The sequence below is a fragment of the Tursiops truncatus genome, chromosome 9 (genome assembly GCF_011762595.2).
Source record: "Tursiops truncatus isolate mTurTru1 chromosome 9, mTurTru1.mat.Y, whole genome shotgun sequence".
NCBI lineage: Eukaryota > Metazoa > Chordata > Mammalia > Artiodactyla > Delphinidae > Tursiops > Tursiops truncatus.
Window position 1 is genome coordinate 44,737,672 of NC_047042.1, and position 24,074 is coordinate 44,761,745.

The window sequence follows — 24,074 nt, forward strand, 5'->3', positions numbered from 1 at the left end:
TAGTAGCCATACGTGGCTATTGAGCACCTGAAAGTGGCTAGTCGGAGTTGAAATGGGTAAGTGTTAAATACACGTAGGATTTCAAAGGCATAACATGAAAAATAATGAAAAACAAAATCATTAATAAGAGTTTTATATTGCTTATATGTTGCAATGATAATATCTGGGGTACATTGGGTTAAGTAAAATCTGTTATTACTTCCTTAGTGTGGCTACTAGAAAATTTAAAATGACAAATGTGGCTCACTGTATATTTCCAGTGGACAGTGCAGCTCCAGACAGTGATGCTGTTGTCACCTCATTCCTGTCTGCTTGCCCCACAGAGCCGCTTACTGTCCCCAGAACATTTCACATCATTTTATGCCTCATACTCTCTCCTTTTCCAGAACTTTCGTCCCCCTTCTTTCCTACTAGATTAAATATGATTCATGCATTTTTATTCAGAGCAAATATCTCCACTACTATATAAAACTTTCCCAATTCCTTAAGGTAGAATTAAACATTTCTGCCGCAGAGTCTTACATGCTCTGTTAATACCTTTTTTATAGCTAATTCACAGGCTTATATTTTGTTTTATATTCGTTTGCCTCTCCAGCCAGATTCTAAGTGTCTGCAAAGTGCAGGTGCAACCTGATTTATGTCTATAATTATGTTAGGGGGTACTGGGTACCAGGTTGGTGCTCAATGAAAGTCTGGTGAATAACAATTGCTCTACAAATATTATATAGCTACCATGTGACTGGTTATGACTTAGATGTTTTAAGACAATATTTCAAATCCTCTAAACAATGCTGCAAGGTAGATAAAATGATCCTCATTTTGCATATGGGGATCTTGCAAAAGCTCAAACTGTTAGTAAATTATAGAACCAGAATTCAACTGCACTGACTGAATGAAAAAGCCATGGTTTTTTTTCCTGTGATACCATACATACTGAAAAATGAATTTAAAAATGGAGATTATATTCCTATATCATAAAATAGGAAAAAACACCAATTTCCTAAGATTGTTAGAAGATTAAATGCGATAATCTATATGAAGTGTCAGGGCAGTGCTTGAAAACAGTAGGTTTTATTAAACACTGGCTTTCTCCCATCTTGAGGTCTATAGCATAGGCATCCTTAATTTCTGAGAAGGATCAAAGTGGTTTACCTAACCTTCTCAATGCCCCTCACATGCTTACAACTCATGTTCACTTTCATTCACACTCATCCAAAGGTCATGAGACACAGACTTCTCTGGCGCTATCGACTTTAACCCAGTCCTCTTTGTATATCCCCCGATGTTTAAAGAAAGTGGAGTAGAGAAATAATTAGTACTGAGGGTATTCAATCTGTGGGTATGTTTGTTGGTGAGGATTAGGGCAGGAATAATAGCAAAAAAGGAATCAAGCCTGGAGTCTTTCAAGGCTATGTTCCCTTGGTGAATTCCAGGAAAATCATTTGGAGTAGAGTGCTGACTCTTTTCTTCCTGTTCTGTCTTATCCAGCTATGGTATTTTATAATCAGAACCACTTTCTTTACCATCTCAGGAAACTCTGTAGGAAAGGGAAAGGGGAAGTGTGACAGGGATAGACATTAATTGTGGACCAATACTGTTCTGCAGGTCCTAGGTTGAGATGCAAGCCTCCCGGGAAATAAATTTAAGCAGGTAAAGTGTGAAGATATGTTGCTATGGGGCTGTGTTCAGGTAAGGGAAAGTGGCCCCTCTATAACCTCAGATCCCTGTAATTCCCCTGAAAAAGCAATATTAGGAAGTCTCTCAGTTGCTGTTGGTAAGGGACCAAGGCTAAAGGGAGCTCATGCGCTCAAGGGTAATATAGTTCTTTATCCTCTTGGCAAGTTAACAGCAGAATCAGTGCCTTGTCCAGAGTTGGGAAACTTTCTCACCAACCTGTGCTCTTGTTTGTTTTAGATCAAACATAGGGACAAGTACACAGAGCTTCCACTATAAAACACTCAAATTCTCCTCCATATACATAATATATTTAAAAGCCTTCTGATCCATTACAGAACCAAACTACATACCAAAGGGCAGGGAATGAAGAGAATAGGGAACTTAGAACCTTATACCATTATTATTATTATTATCATTATCATTATTTTAATGGTGTGTTTTACCTCTCGAACTAGCCCTTTGAGTTTAGGGCCTTTGTTTTAAACTTCTCTGTATTTATTACCATCCACATAGCAAGTACTTGGTGTTCCTTTGCTAAGTGATGGAAACATTCACCCTTATGCCGTGTAACGGACAAGGAGATTCCAGTTTGAATGGAGAGCACAAGAAGTTATAAGGAAAGATTCTTTGAAGTTAAAATTTGGAATCTTTAGGAAACTGAATATTCTCTAGCACTTAAACTTGAGATTAAGAAAACAACTTCAAATTTGGGGAGAAATTTTATATTCTCCCCAAAGAGAGAATATTTGTCTGATATTATACAGAGACAAATTCCATGGCCAAGAACATGTAAAAGATAAGAATGGCAATTACTTGGCTGCTCCAGAAAATTTAACCTATATTAAAAGATAGGGCTTCCCTGGTGGCGCAGTGGTTGAGAGTCCGCCTGCCGATGCAGGGGACGCGGGTTCGTGCACCGGTCCGGGAAGATCCCATATGCCGCGGAGCCTGCGCTCCGCATATGGGAGAGGCCAAAACAGTGAGAGACCCGCGTACCACAAAAAAAAAAAAAAAAAAAAAAAAAAAAGATAACTAGAACCTTGAATTTTAAAGGGAAAAATTCAGGTTGATTTATCTGCCAGATGGACTTGTACTCAAAAGGATAAACAGAAGGTACTTTTCAATTCAATCCACTGAAACGCCAAAGCATCATGAACTCTTACAATCAACTGATTTTGAGACAGGTTTTCTCTGTTTGATTCATCTTGAGCCTCGACATATCTTTTAGGGAGGCGATTTAACTATGACCCTTCTCCTTTCTCTTCTGTTCCCCTTTGCATTTGGCTAACGTCAACAGACTTCTTTCAAGTAATGACTCTACCATATCAATAGAACTTTGCTCTGGTTACTAAGAGTCCCCTCCAAAATCACAAGCCTCTGGGGAGAACTGAGGCTTTAGCTTAGTGAAAATTCCTTTGTTCCCCTCAACCTGGGAGAAGGTTTGCCTCCACTTCCTGTCTGTTGGCTTATAAAAGGATGAAGAGTAGAGAAAAATCTGTAAGTTTAGTGAAATTTTAAATAGCAAGTATTCATTAACTCCAACACAAGCATACTTTGAAATTATTCTTAACATAAATTAGAGGTACATGCATGTATGTAAAGAGAAAGAAAAATACCATATGATATCACTTATATGTGGAATCTAAAACATGACACAAATGAACATATCTATGAAACAGATACAGACTCAAAGACGTATAGAACAGACTTGTGGTTGCCAAGGGGGAGGGGGGTGGCAGAGGGATGGATTGGGAGTTTGGAGTTAGCAGATGCAAACTATTATAAACTATTATATACAGAATGGATAAACAAGAAAGTCCTACTGTATAGCACATGGAACTATATTCACTATATACTATCCTGTGATAAACCATAATGAAAAAGAATATATATATGTGTAACTGAGTCACTTTGCGGTACAGCAGAAATTAACACAACATTGTCAATCAACTATACTTCAATAGAATTCTAAAAAAATAACAATAAAAAAACCGAAGGAAACACACCAAAAATTAACAGTTGTTATAGATAGATAGTGTAAAATTTTCTTTGTATGCTTTTCAATATATGGCAAATTTTCTACAGTGAAGATACATTATTTTGATAAACGGAAAAAATTAGCATTATAAAAAAAGAAATGGTGATCAATAGCCACTCTCCTTTCCTCTATCAACATGCCAAAGGCCCAGAAGCTTGAGAGACCTAAAGACCCACATCCCTGTGGGTGATCTGAGGTGTGAGTTTGTGCAGGCCAGGTAACCCCTCTGGGACTCAGGTTCCTCACCTGTGAAATGCAAGAGTTTGAGTGCCATGGTCTCAGTTCTATAATGCCTGAATTCTATGATGGGCCTGCCACATCATAGACTATATTAACTGAAAATGCTTCTGATTTCTAGTAACAAACATCTCGACTAATAGTGGCTTAAATCATAAGAACGCTTCTTGTTGAGTAAACAGAATGTTTGAAGGTAGGTAGTCTAGGACTGGATCAGGAGCTCAGTGAGGCTGTCTAGGAGCCAGGCTCTTTTAAATTTTTTCTGCATCATCCTCTTCAACTGTTGGCATTCATCTGAGAGACTGTTGCCTCATGGTTACAAGATAGCTATCACATCTCCAAGTAGGAACAAAGAAGCAGAGGCAAAAGTTTCTCTTTGCATCCAGTAAGGTCCCCACATCTCATTTATCAAAACTGAGTCAAAGGACTAACCTAGATTAATCAGTGGCAAAGGGAAAGATTCTACCCTTGTTTTAGATGGATTATCATTCATCCTACACATCTGAGGGCGAAGAATAGTTGCCCACTGACCTGAACAGGTCAGAGTTCTAACAGCAGGGAAGAAAGAAGGGAGAGGATGATCACTGGGTAGAAAACAAATGTGCCTGCCAGAAGCACTTAATAAAGATGTATTGAACAAATGAGTGAGGGCCACGTTATGACTTTCATGGATCCTAAAAACTTTTGCCTTTCTAGGTACTTTCCTCCATAAAAATGTTTAAAATTATATTTTACAACTGAGTTGGTATAAAGAAAAATGTAGTCCAGACTGTATTCATTATTATATACACTATTATCATGTTTATTTTTTATTCTGATATTAAAAATTAAAATGGAGACATTTTCATGAACCCTAGATACTGGGTCATGGCTAAGTCCATCCTGGGTCTGTGCTGTCTGTCCAACTGGATGATAAATACTTGAGGGTGGAGACTGTGTGCTAGGTTTTGTTGATGCCCTCAAAGCCCCTATCACATCACTATATGTCTAAGAGCTGCTCAACAAATACTATGGAGTTGACCTAACATATCACTGTTTCTTCCTCTAGGGTGAACCTGGTCCCCCTGGTCCTCCAGGAGCCTCTGGTATTGGACAGCCAGGTATTAAGGTAAAGATACTGGTCTCTCGGGCCATTGATGACTACTGAATTTATTGTAGGGCTGGGGGAGCTGTGATTTGAACTCTGCTCAGTGTTACCCTCATAGATACAAGGAAGCTGTCTGTATGAGTTACTTACAGGCTGGATGCTTGGACACTGCAATGCCCTGGTCAGGGGCAGTTACCACAAGAATACTCTATGTATTTTTTGATTTGGTTGGAATGAAAATGTTGCTTGTCTCCAAATACCCACCCTCTTGCCAACATACATCTAGTTCTGTTGAGTTTTCATGGATTTTAAATGTTGGCATGCAAAAATATTACTGGGAAGTGAAACACCTTAACATGTCAACTATCACCTGCTCACATCAAATAAGCACAGAGGGGCAAAAACCAGAAGAACCATGACACTGAATAAGTAAATGTTGACGGGAGGTTTGTAGGGAACTAGAAAGGACTAGAACACCCAACAACCTTGGGTGCTCTACATCATGCAGGATGTACTAGAGCAGAAGTGCTTATTTTAAATGGCTGTTCTATGTCATTGGGACAATAAGACTTCGACGCAGGGCTAAACCAGAGAGCAATACAAAACAGTGCACTTCGAATGTAATCAGGTGTCACCATGGAATGCATTTAGACAACAATCACATTGAGATTCCAGGGAAGGTGGAGTTTATACTGGCAGTTACTGGAGAAGGGTTCTGAAGGAGAAGAAATGTGAAACAGAACTGAAAGGCGAGGTGAAATGGAACAGGGCACGGTGGCGGGGGACGCATCCCTGGATGGTGGCGAGGGGGCAGAGAACAGCACGGGCATTGTTAACTTGGTCATTTCAGTAACCAAAAAGAGTCGTACACGGTCTGACCTGTCAATTGCTATGTAATCGTTTCCGAAAGCTGAAATTGCATTTAGACAAGAAGGAATGAGGAACGTTTGGGGGTAATTTGTTCACTTAAATTCAAGGCATTTTTCCTCCTCTAGATTTTTTTTTTTAATCTTTAAGGGTTTGAAAAGTTTGACAATTTTGCTGTTTATCTTTGTTGAAATCTCCAGAGTATTTTGTGCTATGTTATTTTTCATTTAAAAAAGCAAACTTTCATTCAATTATTTCTTCCTCCTAGGGGAAAGAGGTCAGGAAGGAAGAACTGGGCCTCCAGGACCGATTGGTGTTGGTGAGCTGGGCCAGACAGTGAGTAGCAAGAAATTCTAGGTGGAATTAAAAGGACAAATATAGTTCTTATGTGCTCTTTTGGGTTAGAATAAATGGTTAAACTAAGCCATCTTTATCTATTTAAACAACAAAAGACGATAAATATATAAAGACCAGATCCAAGTGTTATTTTTCATAACACTTGAAATAGGGATATCTATCTGTTTATATTTATAGGATATGTACAACAGGCTCTCTCTTACTGTAATCTTTTGTGAGATTAATCAGTATGTCCTAGAAGAAAGGAGTTCTCATATGTCAAAATTTCCTAGGAGATAGGAGAGCTAGATTCATACCTAATGTCTATACTTTGTAATTGACTTTCCTGTAACCATGATAAAATCACTGAGAATAAGGACCTTGCTCATTACCTAACCCGTGAGTATACTCTAAAGCTAGAATTGATCATGGTAGACAGGTAATACCTGTGTTATTTGCAGCTTCTACCTTATGTAGCTTTGAAATCTACTATTGTTGGAAAAGAAAAAAAATTCTGTCAAAAGAGAGCTGGAGAGGAAATGAATAAAACATGACTGTTCTGGAATAAGAAGCTTTTTAACTTTTCAAGTAATCATTATTCTCCCAGGAAAGAACAGTAGCTGACTTGCTGGGATACAAATAAAAACAACCGATTGTGAATAGTTGGTCACCCAACTGGGCTTTGCGTTGCATAGTTCCTCACATATAATATTAACAGAAACATGTGCTTCCTTGCTGTAGTCTGAGAATGAAATGGTACCATACTATCTGAGGGCTAGTCTTTTCACCAATGTCTTGATACACTAATTCAAAAACGAGAACATCATATAAAGGAAAAATACACTGGTCTAATTATCTACTGTGTTTCCACTAACTAGATAGTTCTCTTAAAACTAAACCACTGATTGAGAGTCCGCCTGCCAATGAAGGGGACATGGGTTCGTGCCCCGGTCCGGGAAGATCCCACATGCCACGGAGCGGCTGGGCCCGTGAGCCATGGCCACTGAGCCTGCGCATCCGGAGCCTGTGCTCCACAACGGGAGAGGCCACAACAGTGAGAGGCCTGCATACCGCAAAAAACAAAACAAAACAAAACAAAAACTAAACCACTGAGAAAGAAGATTATGAGCTCCCTGCAGACACTGCTGGTTCTATACTGGAGAGGCTGGAAACCTAGAAAACCGAAATGACATCAGCTAGAAATATACAGGCCCAGATAGGTTGCCATGTATAGAGGGAGTACAGCAGAGAATTTGGGAAGTTTTACACAGAAATGAAAAAATCTTTTCATAATGTTCTGAATAAGTGGGAATAAAAGTGAGCTTCATGTTTCACTGCAAAGCCTTTATGAACTGTCCAAAAGAACCTGAGATTTCTGAAGCAAGCATAAGATCTCTTCTTTTTCTTCCACGTGCCTACTTTTAGCTTAATAAACTTAATAAACAGCTCTGCCTTGTTGCTGGATCCTAGGAGAGACTGCATGGCTAATCATGGGACAATACACGACCATACGTGTCAAATTTGGTTTTTTTTTTGGCTGCGTTTGGTCTTCGTTGCTGCATGCTGGCTTTCTGTAGTTGTGGCGAGCGGGGACTACTCTTCGTTGTGGTGCGCGGGCTTCTCATTGCAGTGGCTTCTCTTGTTGCGAAGCATGGGCTCTAGGCACGTGAGCTTCAGTAGTTGCAGCACGCGGGCTCAGTAGTTGTGGCACATGGGCCCTAGAGCTCACGGGCTTCAGTAGTTGTGGCACATGGGCTTAGTTGCTCCGCGGCATGTGGGACCTTCTGGGACCAAGGATCGAACCCGTGTCCCCTGCACTGACAGGCAGATTCTTAAGCAATGCGCCACCAGGGAAGTCCATGTTGAATTATTCATCATGAACTGGGTGTTATACAAGCCACCTAGGCTATGTGTCGTAGAAGTTCATCATTATTCTTGAAGATACAAATAGTTTCATGAGTAATTGGCTTAGACTCCTATGGCATCTACTCCATTGCTACTTTTCCCACAAGCCACACCTATAGCCCCATATGAACAGACAAAGGAAGAACAAAACTGAGTATGTTTTGCTGGCCTAGCTGGAAATTAGACTCCTGTTCTCTTCATGAACACAGAGTATGAAGATATTTGTGTCCTAGGTGAATGCTCACCAAACCACATCCATTTTAAAGAAGGCTCTAAATAAACAAGTAGACAGGATGTCAATCAATCTATTTTCCTAGCTCTACTACCATCCACTCAGTTTTTTCTTTTTTTTTTTTTGCCGTACGTGGGCCTCTCACTGTCAGGGCCTCTCCCGTTGCGGAGCACAGGTTCCAGACGCGCAGGCTCAGTGGCCATGGCTCACGGGCCCAGCCGCTCTGCGGCATGTGGGATCCTACTGGACTGGGGCACGAACCCGCGTCCCCTGCATTGGCAGGCGGACTCTCAACCACTGCACCACCAGGGAAGCCCCATCCACTCAGTTTTAATGGGTGGCTGGGATGGAGGTTATACACAGGATCAACATAAACTTCCTTTTAACAAACCTAATATGGATACTGCCACTGCTGAGTGACCAACCTGCAAAAGGTACATGCAAGCCTGATGTCATCTTTCTCTGGAAAGGGCCAGTCACACTGGTAGAATCAATATGTTGACTAACTGGAACTCTTTCATAATGGAGAGAGGGTCATGATGATGGCCATAATTGCTGGGGGGGGGCAGGCAATTAATCAAGTAAGGATTTGCCATTACTGTCCACCATTGAAGGACTTACTGAATGTCTCCATAGATCTACTATGATGCATATAAATATGGATATATTTGTGTGCTTCAAATTCATGGGTTTCATGAATCTGAGAATTCAACAATTTTGAAAGTTCTTAGTTGTTATCTCTTCAGATATTTTATTTTTCCATTCTCCATTTATTCAGAAATTCTGTTAGATGTTTAGTTGCATTTTAAGGTGATTTCCTCAAATCTAACTCATAATTCACAAATTTATCTTTTTCTGGTTATAAAATGTCCTGAAATCATATCTTGTATTTTTAACTTAATGAGTATTTTTAAAAATTCTTAAAGCTAATTTTAAAAATCTGCCTTTTTTTTTTTTTTACTAATATGTTTTTGCTATACTGTCCTCTTTGCTTCTTATATTTCTATGCTTTTCTTAAGACCATTAAAAAGTATACTTCCTTTTTTGGTCTCTATTATTTTATTCTATTATTTGGCAACCTTGGGGAAGTTTACATTATATTGGCTCACTTTTACTCACTGAGAATTATTTTCTTTTATGTTTTGTACTATCGCATCTGAACTCATTGTCAGCCAGGTTTAATTGTGAAAACCCAAGTGTTCTGTGTGGAGCATGCTTGAGAGAAGTGTGCATTTGCATCTCTTATGTACTCCAGGCACATCCTTGATGCTATTGTCTTGATTAAGGTGTCCCCAGACCACCAACATGGTGTCACTTGAAACTCCAAACCCATACATAGCACAGGACCAGGTTAGGAGTTTTCGGGCCCATTTAGAGCCCAAGTGAAGGTAGACAAGGTTCTTGTCATTCATAACACTGTATTTATGGGATGGCTTTTTTCTACCCTGCCCTTTCATTGAAGATATATAACTTTGAAGGTCCTAGCTTTATGGGGGGGGATCTTAGTTCTAATTTTCTCCTTGTTTTCCATCGAATGAGCCAAAGTCTTTGTTCCTGGTTCTCCCTCTTAGACTACAAGACTTTGTCCTACCATACAACCACACTTTTTTTTTTTTTTTGCGGTACGCGGGCCTCTCACTGCTGTGGCCTCTCCCATTGCAGAGCACAGGCTCCGGACGCGCAGGTCCAGCGGCCATGGCTCACGGGCCCAGCCGCTCTGCGGCATGTGGGATCCTCCCGGACCGGGACACGAACCCGTGTCCCCTGCATCGGCAGGCGGACTCTCAACCACTGCGCCACCAGGGAAGCCCCAACCACACTTTTTACCCAGAACAGTTACAGTGTCAGCTTACATGCTTACCTCTAGTGTTCAGCGCTCCTTTTGTTTTGGAACCCTGTGATTTCCCTTATTTATTGATTTTTGGGGCCTTCATTTTAAAGAAAAATGTATATTATTTGCCTTTCTGTTTGTAGCTAGAGAGTTTTCATGATATTGCCAGAACATGAAATTTTTGTTTGTTTTCTTGCTATCCAATCACAATTACACAAATTAGAGTGACACTGTGAAGTCTTTGATTTAATTGGGAACTAAAATCATAACAAAGATGGGAAGGATCTCAAGTAATACATGAAAATATTCTCCCAAAATGTCATAATAAAAGATCAACAATGAGAGCTTTTTAATTATTTCAAAGTAACATAAAGACTTACCTTAGGACTAACAAAGGTTCTGCTGAAAGAACCTTTGTTTCTTTGCCTGAATCATTTCAAGTGGTTTCAGGTTTAGCACTAACTACACTTTTTATGTAACAGTGATAAATAAATCTGATCGACTGAATTACTATTCCAGCTCCATGACCTAACTTTGAACTGTCAGCTACCTTCTTTAATTATATGATTACCACTAGTTTTGTGTTGGTCTGACAGATGACTGATTCATGAATAATAAATTGATTCAGATTCTCAGGGTGATCTGTTTGTTTTTTGTGCAAGGATACTCAGAGCACTATCTGTGAAAAATACCCCCTGAAACAAAACTATAATTATTTTGAAGTTAAAAGTAAAGTAGAAAAAAAGAAAAAAAAAAAAAAAAAAAAAAAAGTAAAGTAGATTTCACCGTTTTAATATTAAGGCTAATTTATATTATTATTGAGCATATTTATATGTAGCATATGCTTGCAACGTATATTGAAACCACTTTTATTGATTACCCACACTATTGAGATTATTCAGGAAGATAATCAGATAATGGACATCATATTTTATCTTGTTAATGTCTCATATAAAGTATTTCTGATCAGACTCTGTTAGCTGATAATTAGTTCCTTCCACTAGATATTTTTAAATTACAAGTGTTCATTAGAAGTCAAATAAGAATGTCATGGCCTTTGAAAAGGACACTATTTTTTACAGAGCATTTTTGTCTTTTAAAAAATAATCTGAAAAAAAAATCTGTTGGTACTGTCTTAATAAACTAACAGTTCATCTAACCCAAGTACTTTCTCTTTCTCTTCTCTGGTTGGCAGTCATCTTTCATCTTGACTGTTTAACTGGAAAACTTGGGAATATACTGATGGTGTAGAATATTACTCTGACAGTTTCCAGTAATTACACTCTTTTTTTTAATGCCCCTAAGTGATTGTTCACAAGCATTAACTCTGTTCTCAGCAGCCTGGAACACATGACTCCTAAAAGGCTTCATTATTTTCATTTTCACCTTGGCTAATGTATTCTAGAAATGCAGAGACGAAAGAAGGGTCTGTGCTTACTCTTGCTGCATGCCTCTCTCCATATTGCTTAACATAAAGCCGCTCACTCTGAGACTATCTAATTTGTAAAAACTTTATAAAAGGACATTCTGAGCAATTGCAGGATTCAAGGGAAATAATTTTGTTAGTGATAGCAGATATTTATTGAGTGCTTAATATGTAAGAGCTTTAAATCTCTCTGAGCTAATCTTTAAATTAATACGTGTGGTTGAGGTAGGTACTATTGTTACCACCATTCTGATGACAATGCTGAACTTTAGAGAGATTGAATTATTTGCTTAAGATCACATTGCTAATATGTAGCAGAGCGGGGGCTTGAACCTCAGTGCAAATGACACCCAAATCTGCTTTTGGTTATTATGCAAGACTGTAAACTTTATGAGACAGGGAGCAGGGCTGCCTACTGTTTTCAGACCCTAGCACAGTGACTCGCACCTACCAGGCTTTTGGTAAACATTTGTTGAAAGAATGGGAAAAAAAAATTGAATGAACTGGAAAAAGATTCCTTTGCATTCAATGTAAATTGAGTTATTTTCATTTGTCATATCGGTGGGGAAAAGAGTAATTTGTTAATATTTTTGGTATCATGTGTGATAGTAGCTAGGCCTTGTCTGTTTAGTTTGCAATCTAGTTTTCACGCTCATGTTTACTTTCCCCCTCGTTAATTTCTCTAACATTAGAGTAAGCTGTCATGGATATTAGAGCTTTGATTAAGGTCTTGGATGGTTAAAAGCTAGTTTTCCCACAAGCATAGCAATTCAAATTGAATTAAATGCTAGCTTTTTCCTTCAATTAAAGTCTTTACTAAATTGGCTATGCACAAATACTAAAGAAGACTCTTTTAAATATACAGTATTAGGGAAAGGCAAAAAAAATTAAATATGGGATACAGTTAGCTTTCTCTCTCACAAATCTGTAGCTGTGATCAGTCACTGATGAGCATAATGCTGTATCCTAGCTCTGCTACCAGGCTTGAGTAGAAAGTATCGCCTAAATTACGCTGGATTACTATATACTGAGTCCCAAGATCACTCAGAGTGTCTGCAGCCAGCTGGCTTTGGGACTCTGGGCAACTCAGTAGACCTTGTTCCATCAAAGATTTACTGCCCTGGCAAGAAAGCCCTAATTATCTTTCTAGGTCCATTAGAGGAAAAGCTCCAGTTCATGCTTCTACAATTCTTATTGTTAGTCCCTTTTCTACTTTTTTTTTTTTTTGCCTTCTGGCCAAGAAGAAAGAGGGGAACACTTTATAACCTTGTAAAATTCCAGGTTTAAGTGACTCTTTTGCTGTTATTTTTCAATGAGTATGTTTCCTGTCAGTCCATTTCAAAGCCTGGGACTGTGTTGTTTTTCTTTCCTTATGTGAGAAGTCCTCACCTATCTGAGTGCCTTTTTGAGGAACAGCCACATGGGCTTCTTACTTTTAAACGCTGAGACGGAAAATCCTGTTCCTCCTTAATGATTCTATCACGATTCCTACTTGCACATAAACCTCCAATGGATTCAACCAGTTCCTGAAAGAATTCAAGTGTGAATCTAAATTTATCAGGATGGAAATTAAAACAACATATGAATAGAATTCAGTGCTTTAAAACAGCCGTGTAGTGATTTCTTCACAGGGCTCCCCTGATAACCTAATTAAATGATTAATCACTCCACATCCTTCTCCAGGCCACACAGTCCTAGATTTTTAGCCTTTCCTCATAGGATTGATTTCCTCATCCTTATTCTGAAGCATCACTTAATTTCCATTTTCCTCCAATTGAGAACACCGGAATAGAACATCTTATGCCAATCAAATGGAACAAGTATTTAATACAATGAGAATATTATTCTTCACAACTCTATGATTCTACTGATCAGTATGGAGTTTACTAGAAGGATTCTCACTAATCACATGAACAGGACTATGCCCATGCGAACTGAAATATGACCATTTTCTATCTTCCCGTCTCCTCTCTTCCCCCTCCTCCCATTCTCTCCCTTTCTCTCTTTTTCTCTTTTCTCTTGTTCCTCACCCCCTCGTATCCTAACCAGGGTCCCCGTGGGCCTGAGGGAGCACCAGGAGAGAGGGGCTTACCAGGAGAAGGACCTCCAGGACCAAAGGTAACAACAACACCTTCTACACTGAGGGAAAATGCTTTGTATTGCATGGTCATGAATGACAAATTTACAAAAATGTGTCCTAGCCAATTATCCCAGGTCAAGTATCTTCTCCTGACCACCTTCACCCTATTAAACGAAGTAATATGTAAATTTCCCCTTAATATAAAGCTATCGTGACATTTGCAAATATAAATAAGTAACTGAAAGGCTGCTTCTTCATATAATTACCGCATATGAAATTAGAGAAATCTCTTAAAGTAGTTTGTAGTCATTAAAGTCACAGTGATAAATAGCATCTTTATGCCCAGAAATTAAGTTATTGAACGTGGCTATACCAAGCTTTACCCACAGCTTTGTTTTGTGAAACGTACAGAAGAAACAGTCCAATAAAACAATTTGTCATAGTACTTCCATTAACGTAAGAAAAGAAATGTGGGTGGGTGGAGGGAATTGGAGTTACCATATTACCAGAAGGAGCAAAATGTTATGCAAGACCTACCTTTTACCTGGCAATGGAGAATTTAAATGTTTCCACTGCCTCCCATATGTAATTCTTGGAGCTCAGGTTCCTCTAGACCAGGGCTTGGCAAACTTTTTCTGTAAAGGACCAGACAGTAAATATTTTAGGCTTTGTGAGCCATACGATATCTGTTGCAACTACTTAACTTCTGCTGCTGCAGCATGAAAGCAGCCCTAAACAATGTATTAATAAATGAACTTGGCTGTGTTCCTATAACGCTGTACCTACAAAAAACGTGCAGTGGGCTGAATTTGGCCAATGGTCTGTACTTTGCTGATCCCTGCTCTAGACTCTTTACCCATAATATATGGCTCCTTTGCCACAGGCCACCTAGGAAATGATTTTCCAAGACACTTTGGGCAGCATCAACAAACTTTCAGAGTAAGTAAGGATAAACTTTGGGGTCCTTTTTTCTTCTTTTCTAAAACCTTTCCCCCAGAGACACATGCATGCATACACACTACCCAGAGAAGCATGTGCTGCTTTCTAAGTGTCTAAGACCTTCCACTTCAGTCATTCAGTCGAGTCACTGAGATCCAACCTTCTCAGGACGGCCTCACACTCTAAAATTGCTTCTCATTTTCAGCCTCTTCCACCATGATCAATATTCAGTTATCTATGAGAAACCTAAATCTCAACTAAAGGGAAATCAATTAGTTAAAACAAGTAATTCACACGAAGTTGTAACTGCTGGATTGAATTTTAAAAGAAGCCCTTGTTAACTAACAAATTTTAATTTGTTATAGTAAATGCAAATAATATGTCAGATGAAGGGGACATTACTAATGCTCTTGACTAACCAAAGTATCATCATGAGAAGGCAGAGGCCAGCAATTTGGCACCGCATTTCAGAAAGTTTTATAATACATAATTCCTTGAATTTTTCTTTGGCACATAGTAAATTTCGATTTATGTGTAGCCCAAACAACCTGAAAATTCAAATAGCCAGAATTATTTCTCCTTATCATCTGTGGGGTTTCAAAACTAAGAAATAAGTGAGAAAGGGATAAATGAAACACTGTGAAGCCTATTTCAGGGCATGTCTTAGTGACAGTTTCAACTGTATGAAATAATGATACACTCCTTCATAATAACACACTCTGACTCATCAAAGAAAGAACTCATTATATTCAGTGTTGTTTTAGGGTTGACTGGACACAAATATACTCTGTGGTAACAATCAGAAGAACCCATTAGTCAGAACACTTCACTCCCCAACCAGCAAGACCAAATCGGAGGTTTCTGTATATTCTTCTTGGGGCTACTTTGCAATGACGTAGGGCTTAAGTGAAGAAATTATGAATATAGATGGACATTAAGGTGTGTTTTCCTGTTTCCTAGGTTTCCTGCAAATGTTCTTTGATTCTGCTCTCGGTTCATGAAATGTGTGCTATTTCTGATTGATTATATGGTTTGTTTTTCATACAAATGCACAGTGTTATGACTTCATTGATATTACATTACAACCAGAGCTATTCACATAGGTCATGTGACTCTGGAAGCATATCCAAGAAGATTTTCCATGAATTCTTCTAAAACTAAGTTTTCAATAAATGATTATAAATTCTGGTATAAAACATGTAATAAATAATTCAATCTTAGCAAATATTATTTCATATACTGAGAGACAAATTTTCATTGTGTAATGGATCCAGTTATAGAAATGTTGAGGAAACGGAAGACTGATTCTGTTAGTTATAATATGTGGTTGATCAGATCTCCCATATCCAGATATATCCGATTATATTAGGAATGGAGTGCTTTTCCAACTTTAGTGATGCTGCATGCGTTATGCTTGGATAGATTCTATTTATGAATGTTAATGCTAATTTTCTTCGGCAATTTACAAATCTTGGAGTTAGAATTACCCATTTATAGTTAGCAGTGAATTCAGATGCTTTGAATGCTTGAACGGTTTTAAAATCCTGAATTTTATTAGTGCATTGATATCCTTTCCATATACTTTCAGGGTGAAAAAGGTTCTGAAGCACCAGTTGGCCCACAAGGATTAGAAGGCCCGTCAATCGAAGGGGACAAGGTACTGCAAAAGGGCGTATAATAGAAAGGACGACAATACAATTATTTTTTTCATTGTTCTTTATGTATGTACATTTATGAACTATGTACAACCTGATGATCATACACCACAGGTATCCAGTTAATTATGAAGGCCTTAAAGACCAGTGCAAAGGGAAAGCTGCCAGAAGGGGAAGAGTTATAAGAAATGTGCAAAAAACAGAGACCTCAAATCAGTTTGGAGTCATTTATATGTCAATGTCTAAGCATATCATTATATTATATATTATATTAAAATAAGGATTGACATTGATAATTATCTTGGGTGTTGTATTTCTACTTGAATTACTTATTCCTTTTATTTACTATTTACTGGTAGCTGTCTCTTCTGGGCATCTGTATTTAAATAGTAGAGACAGTGGTAAATAGTGAATTATACAAATTTTAGATGTCATACAATTCTTGGTTCAAATAGCTCAGCACTGGTGGTGTAATTCCACTTTCAAAGTACCTTAAAAATATGTAAGATGCTCTTTCTTCCTTTGGAGTACTGAGTACAAGAGAACTGTTGTGTTATGAGTTTAGTAAATTAACTTATCCAGGTGTTGTTGAAATGGCATTCGTGGTTTTACATCTGGAGCTCATGCAAAGAAAACACATTAAATGTCAGAACATTGTCACATAGTAATAGCAAGACTTTCATCTGCTATTCCCTTACCAAATCAATACTGTCTTCCCTTTCCCTTCTCCTTTCTTCCTTTCCTATTCTTTTATATTCTGTGATTCAAGAGGCTAGATGAACACCTCTATAAGGACTCTCAAATACACACAATTGTTGCAGCACAAGGAAGTAGCTTTAATATAGATATTAAATGTAAGTAATAATACCCCAAAGAGGATCTCTCTTATTTTATTGAATATTTGCAGAAGAGTGATATGAGTTGGGTTTGGAGTTAGGGGGAGTGAACGTGAATCTTGCTTCTGCCGTCGATCAGATGTGTGAATGGGAGTTGCTTAAGCTCATCTGGAAAATGGAGACGCTTACTTTCAGAGGGTTGTGAGGATTAAATGAGATAAAGCATGAAAAGCATTTAGTGCACTCTCTGCCACCTGATAAGCAATCAAGTTCTGAATCAGAATAGCCCAGCTCTGAAGTAGAACTTGAGTCCTTTACATGTTTCCATCCGTGATATTTATTTAGACTAGGGATTGACACAAAGTGAAACACTGAGAAGCATATGCCCGGACATGTCTTAATGACAGGTTCAGGTTTTTAATATTATATAAAGTAGGACCTAACGATGTGCTTTTGTTTATAAAAACATATTTATTTTAGCCCAGGCATTGGCAAACTACAGGGCAGCCTGCCTGTTTTTGTAAATAAAGTGTTACTAGAACACAGGCACACCTGTTCATTTGGGTATTGTCTATGACTGGTTTTGTACTACCAAAACAGCATTCATTCGTTATGAAAGAGACCTTATTATGACCCAAAAGCATAAAATATTTCCTATCCAACTGTTTAAGAAAAAGTCTGTAAACCCTGATGTAGTCTAAATACAACTGACATTAAAATAAGAGTATTTATTCATGTTGCCTAATCCAGTGGTCAATTCTCAGTTGCCAACTTACTTGACCTATCAGTAGCATCCTCTACTAGGATCTTCACCTCCTTGAAAAAATCTCTTCGCCTGATCTCTCTGGCTGCATCTTATCAGTCTCTACTGCTGGTTGTTCTTCATCTCTCTGACCTCTAATACTTGGAGCCTCCAAAGGGCTCAGTCCTTGAACCTTCTCTCTTCCCTATCTACTTGTAAACTCACCCAGTCATGGCTTTAAATGCCATCTATATACTGAGGGTTCCCAAATTTATGTCTCCAGCTCAGGCCCCTCTTTCCTACTTGATACCTCCATTGGGATGTCTATTTTAGGCATCTCAGGCTTAACATATCCAAAACTAAGCTCCTGGTATACCCTCCCCCAACCTTGCTTCATCTCAGTCTTCTCCTTGTCCATAAATGACAAGTCTATTCTTCCACAAACCTCAAAGACACCCTAGGGTCCTCTCAATCTGTAACAAATCCTGTTGGCTCTATTTTCAAAATCTATTTAGGATGTGAGCACTCCCCACCACCTTCACTCAACAGCCTGGTCCAGGCCCCCATCATCTCTCACAGGGACATCTCTTCAGTTTGTTCTCAGTACTGCTTCCAGAGTGAGCCTTTCAAGACAATGTCAGATCTTTCACTCCTCTGCTCAAAACCCTCTAGTGGCTTCTCATCTCCCTCAGCGAAAAGCCAAAGGTCTTACTATGGCCTAAAACACCCTACTGATTGTTCTGCCTGAGCCCACTGCCACACTTCCCTGACTCCATTCTCTACCACTTCCCCTCGTGCTCACTAGCTCCAGCCACATTGCCTCCTTGCTATTTCTGGAATCTGCCAGGCATCACCCTTGCACTGGATGTTTGCTCTGCCAGGAATGCTTTTCCTCCAAGTTTCTACCTGGCTCATTCCCTCTCATCAGTGAGACCATCCCTGGTCACCTTTTCCAAGACTGCAGCTGTCTCCCCGTCCCTCCATTTATTTTTCTCCTTAGCACTTACCATTATTCAACATACCATTTATTTCTCCTATCCATCTTGTTTATTATCTTCTGTTTCCTCTACAAAAATGAAAGCTCTATGAGGAAAGAGAGTTTTGACTGTTTTGGTCACGGCTGTTTCCCTGTGTTTGGAACAGTTCCTGGCACATAATGAACACTCAACACATATTTGTTGAAACACACAGAGAATGGATGAATGGTATTGTTCTGCTTACTGATAACTCTCACTTTATTTCCCAAATTTATTCCTGGAAAGAGAAGGTGAGTTTCTTTAATTTTGCTGCACTTACCTTAGATAATTTCTTAATTTTTAAAATGCATTTTAGTAAGATTTGGAGGGAAAGGGTATTTAGAAATTTAAAAAATATTTTTCTTTAATTTCTCTCTCAAATATTTATTTTCTTGCACCCTATGAATTTTATACTTCTAAATATTTCTGTTATGATCCTAGCAAGAAGGGTTTGTGTCATTATAATAACAATTCAGGAATTCTGGGTTCTTGTGTGAAAAATAAATGTAAACTGGGGCAAAGAGTCACCAATTTAGACCAAATAGTGAAAACATCATTCACTATTTTGGCAAATTTGAACTACAAACTATTTAAAAGGAACAGTGTTTTCTAAGTTTCCATGTGGAGCTTCTTTATGGTTTAAAGATAGACTTTAATCCAGCGTAATTCAAGATTAGCATAGTATGAAATAATGAGGTTAGTTGTTATACTTCTGACTTATTTTCTACACTGTGGGATATGGGACCTATGGGACCCCAAGGACCAATGGGCATCCCCGGAATTGGGAGTCAAGGGGAACAGGTAATCGACGCTTTCTCTCTTTCCCTTTTGTACAGAACATTCTGGCTTAAACCTGGTGTTCACTGAAGGCCAGTACTGCAAACTGCTATAAGAACATTTGATAGTGAAATTGCAATGGAATATATATCCAAAAGTGCATGTAGGGAAGGATAAGATGGTTTCATGAGATTTTAGTTTTTAGAACTTCTAAAGACTTAAAAAATAAATTGTATGTTTCTTGGTGTTGTGACTTTTACCATTAAAGCCTAATTTACAGGACAAGAGTTTTGGAGCATTAGCTTATATTTTTAGTTTCCCTTGGGAGTGATAATTTATTTACCTGTTGGTTTGTGTGTGTTTTTTCCCTTGAAGCTTTGTGAATGATGAAATCCCACTCTCTTCTGACGCCAGTAGATTAGTGTTTCCCACCCCCAGCCACGTAGCAATCTAAAAAACTATTAAACTTAAAACAAGGACCAGAATCAGAGGGAACCACTTTACTGAGGGAGCATTGTTCCTGAACAGAAGCAAACCACAGATAGAGTTTACAAATAGCTCTTGGCCGCTCTTGGTCAGAACAAAAGAAAGATCTGTGAGGCTGTGTCTAAATTTATGGCTGGAATGACTTCCAAATTCTTCTGATCACAACTTTTGGAAAAGCAAGGCAATTTTGTTAGATTGAAATAACATGAAGAGGGCTTCCCTGGTGGTGCAGTGGTTAAGAATCCGCCTGCCAATGCAAGGGACACGGGTTTGAGCCCTGGTCCGGGAAGATCCCACATGCCGCGGAGCAACTGAGCCGTTGCGCCACAACTACTGAGCCTGTGCTCTAGAGCCCGTGAGCCACAACTACTGAAGCCCGCAAGCCACAACTACTGAACCCCATGTGCCTAGAGCCCGTGCTCCGCAACAAGAGAAGCCACGACAATGAGAAGCCCGCGCACTGCAACGAAGAGTAGCCCCTGCTCGCCGCAACTAGAGAAAGCCCGCACACAGCAACGAAGACCCAACACAGCCAAAAGTAAATTAATTAATTAATTTTAAAAAAGAACTGTGAAGATAATATAACAGTACTATCTACCTACATAATCTCATTTAATCAAAGTGACCAACAAATCCAAATTTATGCTGAATGTCCTCCTGTGTAGAAAATGGCAAAACAGTTTGGTTAAAATTTATGATTATGGTTTGAATTATTCTGTTGCTTAGCAAACAAATAGTACTTCCTTCATCTAGGGTAGTGAGAGAAGGGAAGGATAAAAAAGGAGATAACTCCAAATCTCACTGTTGACATTAACTCTGAGTTTATTTCTAATCATATTCTAATTAATCAGCATTTTTATTGTTGTTAATCCAAGCAACAGCCAAGTTGGGTATTACTCCTTTTTCTATTTCCTTCCCCTCGGTAGAGGTCCTAGTATAATACATTAGGGGGATTAGGGTGCAGAAGAAGCCAGGATAAATATTTATATAATATTTAGATAATAATTAAGAGCTGGTTTGTTTGGACTACAAAGGTTTGACTATGCTGCCAGGCATTCTCAGACTTTGTAGTTTTTTTGCTGGTTTCAGCAAAACCATTTCAGCTAGTTTCTGATCTTGGAAGTGACAGCGCTGTCACATCCTGGGCCTTGTGGTGTTCCTGGTGCTGAGTCACCACTGTGAAGCTGAAAATGAGGTTCAAAGAAAGCCAAGCCTTTCCAGATGGCCTGTGAATCTTGGACCTCCCACCTGCAACTCCCTGATGCCTTTAATACTGTTTCTTGGTGGAACCTGTTGTTCTACAGCTTGAAAAGAAAACAAAAGGAAAAACAAAAAGGCCTCTTTGACTTTTGTTTTCTCTTCTTTTCCAAGAGAAAAGCCTTTTAGGGCATATGTGACCATATGGAGCTGGCCCCTATTGGATAGGAAATTGAATGGAATGTGTCATTTGTAAACTGTCTGAACAAGAAAAGAATTTGCTTACCTTTTTAAGACAAGTGATTTAAATTCGACTTCAATTTAACCTCTATGCAGGCAGTTCCCCATTTTTCTTCTTATTCTTAACTTAACATGTTTACCCATTGAATTACTGTTATAATTAGATCTTCCCATTTCTCTTATAGACATTAATTTTCCCACTCATCTGTTTCTGGGGGAACTTGTTTCCAGCAACATGTTTACAGTATTTCTCAAGTGGCCTGCAGATTTTCACTAAATATTTGGAGGCTTGACTGCTTCAAATCTCTTAAAAATGAATCGAAATATAAATAACCACATATACTTGTGTACACACGTATATGCACACATATTCTTTGAATTTTGGGGGGTCTTGCATGCTACTTGTAGACTGTTGTGTAAGTCAGGAAGGATTCCTTCTTATAATGGTTCAATATAACTACTGAATCTCAGCTTCCTTAAGTCGTTTAGACTGCTTCATCTTCATCAACAATAATGAACAACAGTTGCATCATCTAGCTGGAGAAAATGGGATAGCATTTGTAATAAAATAATCATGTATCTGTAACCATTATTTGCACAGTCATGGCCTATGGGGTGTAAACAAAACAAAATCTTTGTTTTTTCTCTCATCATCACTTTAAATTTTTTTCAGTGGGTAACGTTTTTTCTTTTTCTTACCACAGAAAAAAGTTACCAGCAGGCTACAGACTTTCCTTATCACTTTTAGGTAATAATAAGTTATAGGATCACCTCTAAGTTTCAAATCAGTTTTAATTGTCTAATAAAAACTATCTAGTCAATGTATTAATCTTCCTTTCAATCTTCATTTATCTTGTACGAGCTGCAGGGAGAATCTGTTGTCCATGGGGTGGAATGTGCTTCTTATCCTCCCAGGCTGAATCAAGGATGGGAGCATGGCAGGAGGCATGGAAGTTCTTTCTTGGCTGGTCTATTGTCAGATGGCTTTGGGTCCTCTGGTCTTGGCAGATGTTTGATGCTGAGGCTCTTCCTGGTGGGGCTCCTGCACTGCCCCTGAGACTGCCCCTCCTGGGACATGGATGAAGGACTCTTTCCCTCCAGCTGTTTCTCCCCATCAGCCTCTGCTTTTCTGGGGCTTTACTCTATACTGACTCTCTCTGTTGGAGTTCCATTACTCTTCTAGGTCCTCTTGGACAGGATTCAAAGCAGTTCCAGGTCAACTCCAAGCATCTAGAGTACATCTGGGCCACAGGAAAAATCTCATGGGTCCTTTGCACCGACAAACTCTGGATGCACAGGCTGATCCCACCCCAGCCCTCTGCTGGCTGTCACAGCCCATTTTAACTTGCTCAGGCATGAGTCAGACACTGGTCCATTGTGTTCCAAAAATAAAAATCAAGGTCTCCAAGTCGTTTCATTAATGTTCCCTGTCTAGAATGTGGGAAAATTAATGTTCCCTGTCTAGAATGTGGGAAAGAGAGAAGCAAGCCAAACCCCTTCCATTTTCTCCAAGGAAAACACTTTATGAGGCTATTTTCTCCAAAGAAGACCTTATTACATCCTGTCTATTCTCCCTTCTTATACCCACAATGTGAATGAGAGTCAAGTATTAGACCGTTCTTCAGTTTGGTGTTTGCAGGCTATCGCTTCTTAGAGCCTAGGTCAAATTTTCAATTTCACATCCTGAGAGATATTGCTTGGTACAGCTAGGATACAGGTTTGCCTGCATGTGGCTGAGGTGAAATAGGTTAATAAGATGGATTTTTTGTTTCTCTTATTTAAAACTCCAAGCTGGCATGTTGGCTCCATTCGTCAGGGAATTCAGAGTTTCAGGCTTCTTCATTCTTGTTAGTCTGACATTCCAAGGGTGCTTTCCTCATCCACATAATCCAGGATAGCAACTATGTCTTCACTTCAGCAAGGGGGAGGGGAACAAGGAAAGAGAAGGCACATCCTTCCTTTAGCATGAACCAGAAATTGCCCAGATCACTTCATTCACATCCCATTGGCCAGCATCCAGTTCACCCAGCTGCACCAGGGATTAGGAAATATGGTCTTTATTCTAGGCAGCCATGCAGGCCAGTTAAAAATTCTCTTACTGTGGAAAAATGGTAGAATGCATATTACGGTTCTACTAGCAGCCTCTGCCACCCATTCAACAAGTATTAATTGAGTATAAGTAATCAATTATGGGATGTGAACTAAACTTTTACTTTAGAAGATTTGAAACTACTCTTATTTAAATTTCTTCTTAATTTCACTAATATTATTTTTTAAATTTTCATTTTAAAGGGAATCCAAGGTCCTATTGGTCCACCTGGTCCACAAGGGCCCCCAGGACAAGGCTCACCTGGTCCCAAGGTAACTTTCTAAATGAGAGAAGAGTTTAATCTATCTATATTCTGATTGTTGTTTTCTGGTCAGTGGCCAGTGCATTTGGAAGGCAGCAGAGGAAATGAACTTAAAAATG

At 38.9% G+C, this 24,074-nt stretch overlaps 1 protein-coding gene across 1 annotated transcript in view; it reads right to left on the reverse strand.

Annotated features, from left to right (window-relative positions):
- Positions 1–24,074, reverse strand: part of MIOS (meiosis regulator for oocyte development) — a 240,648-nt gene that overhangs the window by 104,797 nt on the left and 111,777 nt on the right. The window contains exon 2 of the mRNA XM_073809683.1: positions 14,254–14,351. The gene's annotated coding sequence lies outside the window, so the exon portion shown is untranslated. The remainder of the gene's footprint in view (positions 1–14,253; positions 14,352–24,074) is intronic.